This window comes from Castor canadensis, chromosome 6 (assembly GCF_047511655.1).
Source record: "Castor canadensis chromosome 6, mCasCan1.hap1v2, whole genome shotgun sequence".
NCBI lineage: Eukaryota > Metazoa > Chordata > Mammalia > Rodentia > Castoridae > Castor > Castor canadensis.
In genome coordinates, this window is record NC_133391.1 from 86,221,241 (window position 1) to 86,238,099 (window position 16,859).

Genomic DNA, 16,859 nt, shown 5'->3' on the forward strand with positions numbered 1-16,859 from the left:
AGTTTTCAACACTATCATGATTATTGGCATTTTCAGTACAGATGAAGCATGTTGTATCAACGAGGCAGCTATACCCAAGCTTACAGTATAATTTGAATCAAGATGCCCATTTTCCCTTTCAAGTCTTAATTATTTAAAGAGGCAACAATGAAAAAGGAGAGAGGACATGCATATACCTTGTTTGGTCATCCCACTTTTACTCATCAAATTGCCATTTTATGAGAAGCAAGTGTGCTCCAGGAGGCAGAATGTAATCCTAGTAGAGTAGCTTTAAAAAAGGATTATAAATAACAAGAATTTGCAGGTGGAAAGAGATGACAGCAGGGTCAGGAGAGAAATTAGATCAGAGCTATCCTGGGAAATGTAGGGTAGGTTTATAGTGATTTGGTGATAGTGAAGGTGGTGGTGGAGGTGGGGCCCTCTTCTAGGAACAATCTTCCCTTTTACTTTTGAGTTATCATTTCCTTTCTGGGCTTGTTTCCTTTTTCACTTTGATCCTTGTAGACCTGTGGTTCAACCTTTGCTGCATGTTTAGAATTACTTTGGGTGAGGGTGATGCTAGGACCCTTTCTGAGGAGAGTCAGATTTAATTTGAGTCCATGAGGCCAGAGTATCGGTATTTTTAAAAGCTCCCCAGGTGATTCTAATGTGCAGCTCAAGTTGAGCATCTCTGCTCCAGAGGTTTAAAAGTCCCTGACAAACCTGGGCATGTCTTGTGAACCCTGAGTAGGTCAGACTTTTAATTCAGAAGCAGTGCAGTTCCCCCATCATAATCTTGGCATTATCGACCACATTAGAGTAATCAAAGACTTTGGCTGGAAATCTCCTGTCTTTCCAGAAAGAACATATTTGTTCTCTTGGTGCACAGCCACAGACTGCCTCCATGCTAAAGTCCAGTGCTGTGCTGGGAAGGCTCTGCCTCCTGGAAACAGTCTGGCCTTGTTTTGACAGTCCCGGATGGATGATTGACAGTGAAGAGTGCACATAATGGGCAAGTATCTGTGTCTGATGAGTATCTTCCCAACCATGGGCTCACTCAGCTGCCTGCAAAGCCCTTTCAGAACAGGTGCTAATGCACATCCATGGACAGCAAGGAATTACACAGAAACCACTAACTAGGAACAGGGATTGCAGGCTACAATCCCTTCTGAAAGTTAGTTTCTCACATCTCCTTTCATGTTTTTCACTGCTGCTTTTGTGAAACATTGCATTTGACAGGTTTTGTTCCGTCAGTGCTTCCTCATGCCCACTCAGAAAAATTAGTTAAAAGAAGCTGTTTCTTTTTTTTTTTTTCTTTTTTCCTATCTCCGTTATGGAGCTGAACTCCAGGAAAAAAAAATGGGAATGGGCTCCCAGGCTTGTTGTTTTGGTGGACACATTAGGAAATGTGATGGCTTATTCTCAATCACAGATTTCTCTCCACTTCCCTGTCTGTATCTCTACTTCAAGTTACTCTCACAGCTGTCAATCTGCTCATGTTGAAAAGTCCCTACCCTAACCTGCATGAAAGAAGTTGAAAACTCACTAAAGGAAATCATATTGTTGGAAAGCCCTAGTTCTTCTATGTGGAGACCAGTTTTTAATAATTTTTAAGGCAGCTGGTTTGAGTAAGTTCACTTTCTCAGATTAAAAAATTAGAGTATTCATAGAGTATTTAAAGCATATTCTTGCTACAATAATTATGCAATACTTGGTTCAGCTTTACTCAAGAATAAGGGCTATATTTGCATTCGTGTCCTTCATCAAATTTCGGTACCAAATGGGTGCTGTGATTTAGTGGAGACTGAACGTTGATATGACTGAAGTTTATATTCCACTTGAAAATATACTTTAATAATTCTATGAAATTGACAATACAAAAACTAACTGCTTTGAAAAGTAGACATATATATTTTGAGCTTGCCTACACTGATTTGAACTCAGGGCTTCGTGCTTACTAGGCAGGTGCTCTATCACTTGAGCCACGTGTTCAGCGTGGCTCTGATGTTTTTTAATGTTTGAGTCTTCATTCATTCATTCATTCATTCAATAGATCTTTATTAAGCATCTACCATGTATCAGACTCTTCAATCCATATATTTCAAGGGGTCTCACAAAGCCAAAACAGTCCAGGAAGTTCATATGAATAACTAAAGAAGACTGGGAGCTGTGGAAAAAATAGGGACAGGAGAGGACTGTGGTCAACTGGAGAGTACAGGTCCTAATTCTGGGGATGCCTACTGGTCAGCTCTATGGTTGGGCAGGAGTATTAATAATGGTGTAGTTAGGTATTACCATATTTTTATGAGAAGCTAGTAATCTAAAATTTTAGGTCATTTGCACAGTGGCTTAAATGTTGGCCTAAGTTTTTTTTTTTTTAAAGTTGGGTACCACCCTAGAAAACATGCCTGTAGGCTTAGGGCTTTTTGGGACTTTTGCTCTCTGTAACTTGTTCCCTGTTCCCCATGCCATGCCACTCCATCCTAAACACATGGAAACCATTTGATCAGGGTACTTACTTTACAGCTTCACTTTAAAATAAATTCTCAACACTCACAATTCCATGTTAAGTAATTAAAAATTATTGAAACAACAGATGGCAGTAAAATATGTACAATGATAGCTTCATTTCACATCTACACTCCTCTCTTAATCCACCCACACAACTGTTAACAATTTTTCATTAAGAACCAAACTGGTTGCAAGCATCTCTGATTATTGGTGTGGAAAATGCCCATAAACATGGGTGCATAAACTATCCAAATGACTAAACAAGTTCTGGTCACATTATTTCTCAAAACAATTTCTGAAAACAGTTGTGGTTGTGGTAAGCCTGGTCTAGCCTTATGGCTGTGGAACATATGAGGTTCTTGCCTTATGTGTATGTCAACCTACCTTCAAGATAAAATCATGCTTGTGACTAGAGATCCCAGACCACTGACATTTGGCACAGAAGCATAAACTCTGTGTCTGGATGGAACACATTTGGAAACCTTTCAAGAATGTCATTCTTCCTAAGATTGCTGTTGAGAGGGCTGAGTTTATACTATAGGAAGGAGGAACTGGCATGCAAAAAAAAGAGGGGCGCCTTTTAGCATTTTTATGAAGGTCTTGAAAACTGCCTTTATTGATTTACATTTATCCTCTTGTCTACTTTGATGGGAGGCATGTGACTGTTGCTACTCTTGTACAGGTGAGGAAGCGAAGCTATAGACATTTGACTTGTCTGACCAATGACTGTTTCCAATTAGAGCCATGGAGAATGAATAGCTGTATTCTCTGATCCTATATAAGTACCTTGTAGAGTATGTATTTACATAAGACAAGGGAACATAGCTGTTCGTTGTCAAGAGAAGACAGGATTTCAAGGAAAAATTTTGGAATTAAGAATGGTAAGCAAAAGAAGCAAAACCCAAGTCTTTTAAGTTCACATACCAAGAGCAAAATCTCAGGCACATAGATACTATAGTACTAAAATGGTTGCTTACACTGAAAGAGGAGACTCTTTTGGGATCATATCAATAACCAAAGTAGAAAATAAGCAAAGAATATTAAAAGGTTCTCTTCTAGATTTTTTTTTCTTGCCATGCTGGGCATCAAATCCAGTGCTTTGAGCATCCTAGCTAAGCATTCCACCACTTATCTCCAGCCTTGGAATTATTTTTTTCAAATGAAGATGGTAAAATAACAACAACAACAAAAAAGCAGGCAAAAGGACCTCCTTTCACTACAGGTATCATTGTGGGAGCCACAGAGAAGCAAGTTGGTAAATGTATCATTTATTCATGTTATACCTCTTTACAAAAGAAATCCCTGTGTATTTCTACTTAATTCCATAGTTTTAAAATACTTATGGTGGCAGAGTGTTTATTGTCTTTACTGAGTTTTTGTGCAGTCAGTTTTGAGTTTTTTTTTTTTTCAGTATCATGTTCACTTAAGCAGCACATATACTGAAAGTGTAGTGATACAGAGATTAACGTGGCCATGCACAAGGATGACATGCAAATTCCTGAAGTGTTACATATGTTAGAATAAAGACAGTATCCATGAAACTCAAACATAACATACATAATTATGTCACATTAATCCACATACTTTCTGCCTCAGTTTCCATTGCAGTTGGGTGTCAGGAGTAAAAATTATATACACACAGTATTTAAGAATGTTTTAGGTTTTTCTTTTTTTTTGAAGGCTACTTAATTCATTTGTGGGAATTTAGGAGTAAGGTTCCCAAAACTCTTTTATTCCCTACTTTGTTTTAGGCTTTCGGTCACTTTGTTTTTATAGTCTGAAAAGAAAGGCTTCTAGGAATTAAACTCAAACAACTGGTTTTGTTTCTTGAAGAAGTTTTGGGTGTGGTCTATGAGCCAGTTGAATCTATTGCTTATATTTAGAGCTTGTGGTTATCTTAATTCAGTCATCCTGCTTTCTCTTGTCGGTATAATTCAGCTGGTCTTCCATAACGAAATCCATATCTATCTGCATAATTTCTCTTTGGATTTATTCTCTTTGTCCCAAGTTTTCAGCCTCCTGAAATGGCAAGTTTCTAGGCTGGGTTTTACTCTCACATTGTCACATACCTGGTAGGGGCTCAACTTAAATGGTTGATAAGGGCAGTATCAAGATGGGTTAGAAGTCTTTTTTAGAGCAAGTTGAGGACCCTTGGTACCTTTTACAGGAATGAGAGTGGTGTGCACGCTTTTCACTTTGCACTGCAGCAGAGCACCTGTTCAGTGAGAGGAATCAACTAAATTACTAGATGTAATTGATGTTTGTGCACAACACAGAACATTTGTTTTTCTCTCCTTGTGGTTAATGCTCAGTTTGATAATTTAAATGAACCTTTTTCCTCTCTCTTAACATTCCTCTCCATATTCTATTACACACATTTTTCCCCCTTAGCATTTGTCTCATGGGCACTAACAGTTGTTAAATGCTTCTTCTGGAGGATAATATATTTAGAAAACAATTTCCATTCAAGATTATAATGCTACCTGGCTCCTTTCTACAACCTAAGCAATGAAATGCAGATATGATTCAGTTATCTTTCCCAAGTTGAGTCATTTAAAAGTGTATACACGTAATATATAGTTTTAATAATCTCTCTGCTATGGAGCATAAACTGGCCTATGAACAGGGTGGCCTGATGAAACTCACTTCTCTCTAAACATGGCTCAAGTGGAATCAGCCAATTTCAAGGCAGATTAGTGTCAGTACAGAGACCAGGATAAATAGGTGAAGAACATCACTTGAAGAAAAGAAAAATCACAAGAAGATCGTCTTCCAGGACATGAGGGTACATTTTGAGGCGGGTAGAATGAGCCTCCCAGCTATGTATTCTAACTGTGAAACAAATACCAAAGGGCCTAGTGGCTACCTCTTGTTTATTTTTTTAAACAGAAGTAAAATCTGGTTATTTTAATGACTAATTCAGACCAAGTAAGCAAGAATTTGAACACTTCCCAGATAGTGGTTTGCATTGTCTGACGAATTTCTTGCCAACTCATATTTTTAAATGAATTAACATAGGTGCCAAGGGAGAGGGTCATTGTGAATTTTCAGCTTCATTTTTGTGTGTGTTAAATTATGTAGGCCTCACATTTTGTCTGGCTTTGCTTACTTTCTCTTGCACATTTTGATTTGCAGCCTGGTGCTTGTCATTACTTGAGGACACTGTGGTCCACTTGTCTTCTCTTATCATCTGCTACCTGGGTTGTTTTCTTAGTGATGGGGAGTGACAACCCAGGAGAGAGGAACAGACATCATATCTTAAAACTGTAGGTGACAGAAGACAAGAGAAAACTGATGACATTGTCTTGAACATGATCACAGTTATATATACAAGTTCAAGCATAAATCCTATGTATAATTCCTGCCACTTTTCTTCCTCTTTTTTTCCCAGCAAACAAGTAGGTCAAGAAGTCTTCCGAGAGCCCTGAAATAACTTCCAGGTTTTTTTGGAGGCCAAGAGGCTTCCACTTTAACTACTTCACCAATTTTTCCATTGAAAGCGGAGGGAGGTAAGGACAGGAGGGGATGAGAGGTAGGAAGTACATGTTCTAATGCTGTTTCATGTGTGTTAGTTGTCTAAGTGGATTTGGGATGCTGTTATGATTTTGCCTTGAAAATTAACCCATTTCCCCTTATTTTCCTTATTTTGCTGAGATATAGGTGAAAATATATGTGACCTCTAACAGATTTGGTTTATCCATTTAGTCTGAATTGACCATAAAGTCTCGGAAGTTCCCATGAAAAATGATCTAGTTGCTCCTTCTTTGTCCATGTAAGATTAGTTGTCAACTTTTTCCATTTATTTCTCCAGGAATAGGGACTCTGTAGTATTCTACAGAGTAAAATGTTTAAAAGTTAAGAAATTCTGAAGACAACATTATCTCTAATTTTAAATCTAAATTCTTCACTTAGAGTAATTTTGAAGGCGTGTATTCTTGGTTTCCTTCCAAATTGTAGAGTAGATATATTCCTGTAAGATTGATACATTTCTGTAATACAAAGCCACTGGAACTATTTTCCCATTGACTTGTATCATAAAATTGAAAAGCACATTTAAGCTATTCCTTGAATTAAAATATACACAATGATTATTTTGGGTAGAGGGGTAATAAAAATAGTCATTAAGCAAAAGCACCCTGCAGGCACCTGGAATACCGTAGTAGCTCAAGGTATATCCTCTTGGGTCCAGATGCATGGAAGGAACATGTGGCCTACATTTTTCCCCTCTATTCATAGTCTGCTTCCTCCTTCAATCTCATGGTTTTAGTGAATTTATAAGGTTGGCTATTTCAGTTTTTTTTACTAAATAGTCCTAATTAGGGCCAGATATATGTTTGTTTATCATCTTTTTGTCTCATTCTCTATAGGAAAGGCCAGCTTACTTCTCTTGCTTTCTAGGTATAAGGTGCCTTTAAAAACCACTACTGGGGAAAAAATTACTGTGAGCAATTATTCCTATAATTGCAGATCTTTGTGTAGTGAGTTTTATTTAGTCAGTCTCTATTCTTAATTGAGCATGATGGAGCAAAACAAAAATACCTGAATTTGAATAATCCCATGAGTCAACCAAAGAATCCAGAAACAAAGGAAAGTATTGTAAACACAGTATTTTTCAGGCTAGTGTCATGAGAAGTCACATTTTAGAAAATGCCCCCACTGTAGCATTACTTTGATGGGGATTTTAATGTCAGTCTGATTTTTCCCTGTGAGTGATCTGCTTTACATAGTAGTCTTCATTTCAGCAGTTTTACTCACTGTGCTTTCCAAAGCATTAAACATACCAGTGAACTAAACTGTCCCCAAAAATGTAATTTCATTTTATACCATATAATATCTTCCACTGATTTATCACCATCCAGATGTTCTTATGTAACTTAACTTCTAACCACAGTTCTGAAACATTTCTGCTATGGAACCATCTCACTTTTTCTCATGAAAAGGGAATGATCTTTTCCACATTTGGGGATTGACTTGATTTTAAAGGATTCACTAATTCCATAAAATCCTCTACTTTTTCCCTTGTTTTTATGGCAATTTTTACCTGTCTTGGATAATATAAGTAGTGTCTGACCTCAATGTTTGATTCATCTCAGGATCATTATGTGTCTTTGTATTTTCCAGGTAAAAAATAGATGCTATTCACAAGTTTTTCTATTCCTGTATATGCCCTAATATTACTTAGAATTAATTGGTATCCTGACGCAGCTATCATTCTCTCTTTGGAAGAGTTTATAATTCTGTATCTCCATACTCCTTTCTGGCTTGCTTTAAACTGGTTGTTGCTACTGATAGAAATGGGAGGACATTCTGGGCATGAGGAAAAACCCTTTTGCCCTTGATGTGGTGCAATGGGAATGAGCCAGTTGCTAAGTGCCTGTAAGAGGGTCCTTGACTTTCACATTTTACAGAATTTAAATTAGAATTTCCATTTAGTACCTCTGATTACAGGTGAGATCCAAGAAATTGTACCTACTCCCTATTGCAAAGGATATTGCACAAAGCTCTTTTCTTCACACCCTATTGGAGGAATGGAAGAAGTTTATTCGCAGGATAGATTGTTTTGCACCATTTGTAGCTCATGGCATGGTCCCTGTGTGATCATGATATGCACTGGTACCATCATATCAGCAACTGAGTTTTCCTTCTGACCAGGGGATATTCTCCATCTGATGTCCTTTTTCTAACATCAGAATAACCAGATGAAGACTTGCTACTATTAAGACCACTCTGAGTTCTTTCTCCACCTATCATCACTGCCACTTCTGCTGTTACCTCAAAATTCCTGTATACTAGGAAAATCATACAAAGTCCCATAGCTGGCAACTATGAAAAATGACAGCAAGTTGCTCATCAGCAATATTTGTTAGTAAATTTTGCCATGTGGAAAGGGAAAAAAATCTGAAATATGAATGATGTCTATTACATTTCTTAATCGTTGAGTTTTATACAATATTCAGAAGCTGATGAAAGACCAGATAATATTTGAACTGGAAATGTCCAGGTACTACATTTAAAGGTTATTTATACTTAAATAATAAATTTAGCACCAGCCATGGTGGGGCACGTCTGTAATCACAGAACTCAGTAGGCTGAGGCAGGAGGATCTCCCAATTTGGAGCCAGCCTGGACTATACAGCAAGATTCTGTCTCCATCCCACCCATGCCCCCAAAAAGAAATGAAATAAATAAATACATTTAGGGAATATATTCTCCGGAAATGCTACAGCCAGCAACCTGGATGGAACTGTCCTTCTTTTTCCAAAAGGGCTGATTTTGGACTATTACCTTATGATAAGGAGCAAAATAGGGTTCATCGTCAATGAGCCTGGCTCCCTGGTGTGTAGAGGCACCTGGTTTAGGCAAATATGGTCACTAGTGGATTCTAGTCACCATAAAAGTTTGAGGTTGCTTCAGAAAATAACTCACACTTTGTTCTTGACTTATTGCCCAATCCCTTTCTCCCTTAAGAACACAGTTCTGTTTTTGTAGCTATCCTCAGGAGATTCTGATTGGTTCATTGGGGAAAACCTTGATAGTCCCAGAGTAGCCTGTACCTTGTTAGTATTCCCCTGGAGCTAATTGAACCTTTGGGAATATTTGCATGTGGTCTTTCCCCAGAGATGTGTAAACCCCTGTGGATATTGATGCTGCCTAGATCGACAGTGCATTCTTCTGAAATCATAAACTAGGAGTAGGCCCCTCATCTTTGCCCTGAAGTGTAGATTAAGTGTGCAGGTCAGCAGGCATCAGACAACCTACTTGTATTTTACCCTGCATCTATCATATCTGGTTTGCTGAAGTGTCTTGCCAGAGTTTGTGCTCAAGATGAAGTACTCAATTTATCTGTTCCTTATTCAATGATCAAATAACAAACATACTCCATACTAGCTGGATAAAAAGTTGTCTTCTTCTAAATAAAGTAGTTGTTAGAAATAAGAAGTTTCTATGCCCATCTTATGGGACACAAACTGATTTTCCATGCATTGTTACTTCCTATTTGATAGGCCCTTTTCTCCCTTTGTCCTCTCTACCTTTGTTCTCCAAAGAATAAAGAACATGGTATGACCCAAGCAGGTGCAAGGAATGGGCTCAGTTCTTCAGAAGGCCCTCTCTGTTCTTATCAAGCAAGAAGCGTTTCATCCAAACCCTCATTCACTGGAAAGATGTCTGAAGAAACAATTCACATTAAAGAGTGGGGAAAATATCCCTGTCATTATCCCATTTTTTTTGCCAATGCCTGGTTCATAATAACGCACAATTATATTTTTGTGTCCAAATTATTGTATATTATTTTCATATTTTTCCTTTTTTAGTTACTTCAATTCGAACCAGAATTTTTGGTTGAATGAATTATTCCCACTTCTTTTGGAATTCTTTTAAGTTTAGTTAAATTTATTTAGACATTTTCTTTGGATGCTATTTTTTTTAGAGAAGGAGGGTCACTGTTATGACATAGATTATTAATTGATGTTAGGATACCTTTTATCTTGCTGTTTCTTCAGAAAATATTTAGTTATGAGTCCCTCAGATCTTTGTGTACCTAAATTTTATAGGATTAAAATTCTTTATCCTGGTTCCTTATTACCAGTTCATGTATATAAATGTTACACACATGACCCCATTTTTGATCTTTAGAAGATGTCCTGTTGTTTCCCTACAGGAGGGAATTAAAGTTTTTTATCAGGGAAATTTAGGACTTCTGTTGTTATAACCTTTCAAGCCATAAAGGAATCCTACTAACTAGATTATAGTTATTTACAGCTGTTTCCTTGAAAAACTAATCTTCTGTTCATCTGGTGTTTGGGATGGAATGTGGAATTATCGACATCAATCTGGCCAGAAAGTAGAAGGGAGAAAAGTAGAAAGACAGAAAAGGAGAATGTTCCCAATTATTTTTGCCTTTGTTTTTCTAATAGAAGATCATAAATTCCTTAGAAATTATGCTGTTTCACTTTAAATCATTTACTTTTGGGGGGCTGACTGAAAATCAGAATGACATTTAAAAATTCACTCAAAAGAATGTCATTGAGATAGTAGTGGAATAGTCACTTTTATGTTCCAAAGTATTGCACTCTGAGACCTGTATCAGAATTCAGTGGAAAATTATTTCTGATTGCCTAGGTTGAGCAATACCAAAACATTTTTTGCTTAGCTGCTGAACAAACAAAAGTATGTAATTTACAGCTTTTTAAAATTTTTAGAAGGCCCAAATTCTGTTCTTCAAATATTGGTTGAATCATTTACCATTTGTAGTATTCTGTTTTATACTTGCTAAAGTGAGCAAAATATATTTGCATTCCCAAATGAACTCAAGTTTGAATACAAGTATATGTCAAACATCCCTACTCCAAAAATGTTTTTAGCATCAGCAGGATACCATAAGTGATGCATTTGTGCTGCTTAGTTACCCTAAACACATTACCTTCTTTACTGTACTAATTCATAATTTAAGAATATGTTTGCTTATTAATAGCAATTATAAGTTACAAATTCAGAGTCAGGAATGATGGAGATGCCAAATAACCACAGATTGTCCACATGGGTGGCTCAGAGTGATACTTTTGCTTTATGAGAGTCCAGTGCATCAAACTTAGTTTCACAGAAAGAAATTACTCAAAATACTGTCTAAATTTTCTTCAGGCCATGTTTTATATATATATATCATAAATTAATTTCCCTGTTGAGATGTAAATTCTTCATTATGCAAATAATATTTCCAAATCCAAAACACTTCTGGTCCGAAGCATTTCAGATAATGGATACTCTCAATCTATAATTAAAAAATATCTATCTAGGAAAATAAAACAGGCCTTGTTCAGGGGTGAGTAATAGTGTGTGTGTGGATAAATGGAGAGGGTGAAGGAGGGCAAATATGGATGATGTACTTGAAATACTTGTATGAAAATACAATAATGAAACCTGTTGAAATTGTCTTAAGAAGGGGGAGAGGGGATGATGGAGAATGAATGTGGAAGTGAATCTAACCAAGGTACATTGCAAGCATGTATGGAAATTTCACAATGAAATCCCTCTGAACAACTAATATGTGCTAATAAAAACATCTGTTCACTTACTAATTTTTATTGAGTACCCACTATCAGTCAGCCTGGGTTCTTGGTGTATTCTTTAGCATATAAAAAATACTAGTTAACATTACACTAATTAAATAGTGAACATGAGGGCTGGGATGTAGCTCTGTGGTACAGTGCTTGCCTAGCATGTGTGAGACCCTGGGTTCGATCCCAGTGCCAAAAAGAAAAGACAAAAAAAGTGAACATGAGGACTGGAGGTGTGGCTCGAGCAGTGGAGCACCTGCCTAATAAGCATGACGTCTTGAGTTTAAACTCCAGTCCCACCAAAAACAAAAAAAGTGAACATGAACTTACAACTGATGTTTCCCTCTATTAGAGTTACTACCAAATTATCTTTGTAAAACTCCTTTTTTTACTTTCATCTTCCACTTGTGTGCAATTCATTTGTACTTATGTACTTAGAGTAAGACTTTCAGCCATCTTACTATGCTGTGTTATCCATCTACACACAGCATAGTGTGTAGAAAAACACATCAGTTTTTTTCTCTCCTTTTCTTTGCAGAGATGGAATTTGAGGTGCTTCATGTCTCTGATTCTCTTTTACCCCAATTGATGTCCATGATCTGAGGAGAACCTGCGACATGTCACTAAAATCCTCTTATGAATATTGGGCACGGATGTTTTGACCACTAAAGTGACATAGGAGTTTTGGTTCTCAAGAGGCCCCAGGACAATGAGTTTGCCTCTTAAAATATTGAAGTATCTGTCTCTCCTGTGCTGGGGATGCACTTGTTCTCATTTACACACGGAGGCAGGCAGCTGTACAATTGGAACTTGAGTCTAAATCACAGGGTGTTATAACATATGAAACTTGAATGTGGCAACTGTTATTGTCTGCAGTAGAAAACTGTCTGGAGAAATTCAATCCCAGCCTTGGGCTTGGCTGTGGAGGCTCCAGCAGCACTTGGTCACTCGTGTAGATGGTTTCGGAACTGACTTTAAGCACTCCTCATTGGAGCAGAATTATAATTCTGGCTTGTAGCTTCATCAGATATCTGAGGTGCTCCAGACTAGTGGAATTTTTTCACAGTTTTTGGCTGTTAACATCCCCAAAGGCACAGTGTGTCTCTGTTGCTTTTCATTATTCCTTCAGATGTCTCAGGGGCAAAGGACCATGATAACAGATAGTCTCTTAGGATCTTATCACAGGGGGAATGAAACTTTAGCAAGTGCGAAAGATGTAGACTATATTATTTCTGAAGTCTCTCTCAGCACTGAATCTATAAAACCATTTAACCTGTATGAGTTTGTTCCAAGATAGAAAATGTGATGTTTCTGGAAGTTATTAATGCAGTTTTGGCAAATGAGTGTGCTGGGGAGGAGGGAACTAGATTTGAAATACACAGGCTGACTGGAAATGTTGTTTACAGTCTGAATTGCTCAACTTCGATGAGATCGTGCTACAACTGTGATATATTTTGTACACACACATATGTCTTAAAAATTTGTCTTAAGTCATTTTTCCAGTTTCATCCAAAGCACAAATTTATAGTAAAAATTTCTCAATCTACTAGCTTAGTGCTGAAATCAGGAAACCCCCTTATGCTCAGTGTGTGTGGTTTGTTTTTTTTTGAACACACTGACTTTAAAATTAGAGATTCCTACAGTTTAGAAAATTACATATTGACCAAAACAGCCAAGCTAATGGAGGATACAACACGATGTATGTGCATGTGTTGTGCTATATTTATTTATTTTTTCTTTCCCTTGAGAGGGCAGGGATATTGTCTCTTTTTTTGCTTTGCAGTTACTCACCCTAACTTACTATTATTCCAGAGTTTTCTGCAAGGGGAAATGTATAGCAGGCTGTTCTCAGGGCAAGTACTCCTGATTTTTAAATTTGGGCATAGAATTCAGTATACTATCAGAATCGTCTTGGAATGGAACATTCTTCATAGTGTTCAGGAGGTCTTTTCCGAGATTTATATTTTAGTATTAAGTATCTTCAGTTGCTATGGAAATTGGTAACTGAAAGGAGCTCTTTAAATTGTAATTTGTATGCTTCTGTATAGATTTGTCAAGTGCTTTTAGAAGTGGGATTACATAGTCTACTAATATACCTTTCTAAGGGGCTGAATTATTGTTAAGATCCTCACCAACGATATATAAAATCTGCTTTGAAAGTCCAGGACTGCTGTTAAGAAATTTATAGATAAAGACTTTTATTATAAATATTCTGAGTTGTAGGTGGTTAACATTCTTCTTCCTTACATAGTTAAAATATTGTAAACAACTGGGGAGAGTTTGATTGACTAATATGTGAAATCTCTGAATGACACAAAGGTCAGAAGTGCAACCCATGCTGTTGGGCATATGGAGTTGTGCTGGAAGTGAATCAAGGTGCAGCTTCTTTGGTGGATAAAAGCATTTTAACTAACTGATGAATTCCTTCTGTGTTTTTTTTTTTTTAAGGTGAAATTACCAAGTCAGATTGTTGATTTCTGTTATTAGGAGAGAGAGAGAGAGAGAGAGAGAGAGAGAGAGAGAGAGAGAGAGAGAGAGAGAGAGAAAGAAAAAAATTAAGAAAGAAAGAAAAGAAAGGACTACAGTACTATTCTCTGTGTGTTTTAATTTTTTTCCTATTTTGCATAGAATGATTTTATGCAAGGATGACTTTTTTCTTTTTAAAGACAGGGACATGCAACTATAGGATCCTTAAAACCTCTTGTGTGTCATACAGGTCAAAAGAGAAAGGCTATGGATATAGAAAAATGTCTCCAAGTAGCAAACCTAAGTTGGAATGCCTGTTCAGCCACTAGCTATTTAACCGTGAACAACTGTGGTGATTTTAGTAATGCCACTATTTTCTCTTATTCTGTGCTAGCTCTTTATATATATCTTACTTAATTCTCTTAGCTCCTGAATGTAGCACCTTGCTCAGTGTCACACAGTTGGTTAATGGAGGAGCTAGAATTCCAGTCCTGCTGTGTTGTGTCTGCGATTCCATACTCTTTCTTCTGCATCCTGACTGTATATGGCTTTTGTGCACAATGTCTACATGTATACAATGAGGACAATGTGAATACTGAATGTCCAGAGCTGTTGGGAAGAATAGAGAAGGTGTGTAGGTTCATGGCAATTAAATACACAAAAAGTGGCAAGTGTGACCAGGGCCTCTTGCTCCTTTGTCTTTGTGGCCCCTTTCCTTAACTTAAAAAATTCAAATTTATGGCAGTGTTAATGTAAAGACAAGCACAGTCAAGGCTGAATTTTATTTATTTTGATTCTAAAAGAAATTAAACCATTGCCTTAGGTACCAGGACTTTAGTGTCCAATGTGTAAGTCAGCTCGCATCACCACAGGGGCACTACCAGTTCCAGAGAAGATTCTTTTGCTTTTGTGAATCAAGTTGCTATTATATCCTCAAAACAAGATTTCTACTTAGCAAATGTAACGGGAAGAGTAAGTCTGTCGCTGTTGATATTAGCTGGATAAATGGTCTCAACAGTGGATATTTATAAGGGTGATTCTTACCTGATTAGTCTGATTTATGCCAATTTATCATTTATTTTTCATGGTATCCTTTGACATACATTATAACTTTCAGACCTGTCATATTCATGCTGAAAGTTATTTATAAAAAAGGTCTGGAATAGTTTCTCAACTTTTTCCCTTCTTGATTTGAACTAGCAGCTGGTTTTAGGCCTCCCTGGGTTAGAGGCTGGACCCCAGGGTAGCTTCTCCTTGCCTTGCACTCCTTAAATCCACAACCAAAAACTGATTATAATCAGCATTTCTCAACTTTGAGAATGAAACTTGTGGTTACCTCAGACTTCATGGTTTTGGCCTGTTGTACATGCATAACCCGTTTGATTGACTCATAACTAGTTTAATTAGTTGGTGTTCTGCCTGACTGAGATTTCGAGCTTCTCTAGGAGAGGCACTCTTGCATCTTCTCAACACCTAAGCATTTAATAAATTCCTGTTGATTGTATGATGGAATGACTGGCTGGCAAAGAACCAGTCAGTTATGTCAAAAGTACCAATTTGATTGTGTTTAGACTCAGCTGTTTGGGGGAGCTAGTAGGGGCCTCTCCAAAAGTTCAGGATCTGAGAGAAATGTTTTAGAATCTTTTCAGGATCCAGACTAGTTCTTTGATCAGTTAAGAAAAAAAATATCAACTGTCAGGCATAACCTGAGATTTTGGGAAATCCTCCACAGTGATGTCTGAACCCCAGCACTCCAAAAAAGGTTTTATCCCTCCTGTGGATGGCAGACAATATGCTTGCTGATGCTGCCAGTGATATAATTAAACTTTTGACCACATGTGTGACTTTAGGCAAAAAAATGGCTAAAGCTCTGTGTCTAACGTGATTGAAGGGTGGAATCTGAAGGTAAGGCTCCCCCAACTAATCTCTCCTTTCAGAGTTCTCCAGAAGCAGGCCTTCTGGGGGTCTGAAGTTTAAAATAAGTCTCTTTTGTACTTAAAATGTCAGCAAACCACTAAGACTAGCTTTTCCCAAAACACGAAGGGGTAAACCTGTCCATTCTTTCTTCTTGACATTTGGTCTAATTCTATCTCAGATAAGTGGGTCTTGGATGTAATCCAGCTGGAATGGGGCATCCTTAAATCACCCCATTCCATGTGCCTTTTGAATCTAACCTTTATCGCTAAATTTTTACTGAGTTTTCTGTATCAGAAAGGCTACATGGCTCTTCTGGTTTTTGGCCTGAAGAAATATCTGATATTTAGATTTCATAGTAACTATGAAATTTTGTTCATAGACACAACACTTCAGCCGAGAAACTGACTTCATCTGGGAATGGGAAATCTCCTGTTTTCCCAGGCTACTTTCTCAAGCAAGGTTTGAGTTTTATGTTCACAATTGACTTGTTTCAGAGTGACCAGGTGGCCAGCATGCCTCTGAAAACCCCCTCAGGGCCTGAGGAAATTCATTATTGGCATTTATGTTAGTCATTTTGCAGGTGAAAGGTATTCTGATTTACATTTCACAAGCTAATCAACTGCCAGCCAAGGGTGAAAAAACGGATAGGACTGGCCACTAGATGCTTTCCAATGGCTATTTCAAACTTACTATTCCAGCAAAATTTTCTGAGTCAACCTGAGATAGTAGGCAGGTTGAAACAGATTTCTGTGTTTTGGACTGGAGATAATCCTGGAATGTTAACCTTCACAGGGTGGGAGAGTTTGTGTGCCCAACAATTTAACTGTCAGAATGTGGATTAGAGAAAGGATTTCATCACACCTCAATATCTACAACTTCAGCAGCTGTCTGGGAATCTGAAGGAAGGAAGGAGGTTTGGTATTCTGAGAG

At 37.5% G+C, this 16,859-nt stretch overlaps 1 protein-coding gene and 1 pseudogene across 4 annotated transcripts in view; both read left to right on the forward strand.

Annotated features, from left to right (window-relative positions):
* Efna5 (ephrin A5) overlaps positions 1 to 16,859 on the forward strand; it is a 275,816-nt gene that overhangs the window by 75,163 nt on the left and 183,794 nt on the right. The gene's annotated exons all lie outside the window — the stretch shown is intronic.
* Positions 3,908 to 4,008, forward strand: LOC141424468 (U6 spliceosomal RNA; annotated as a pseudogene).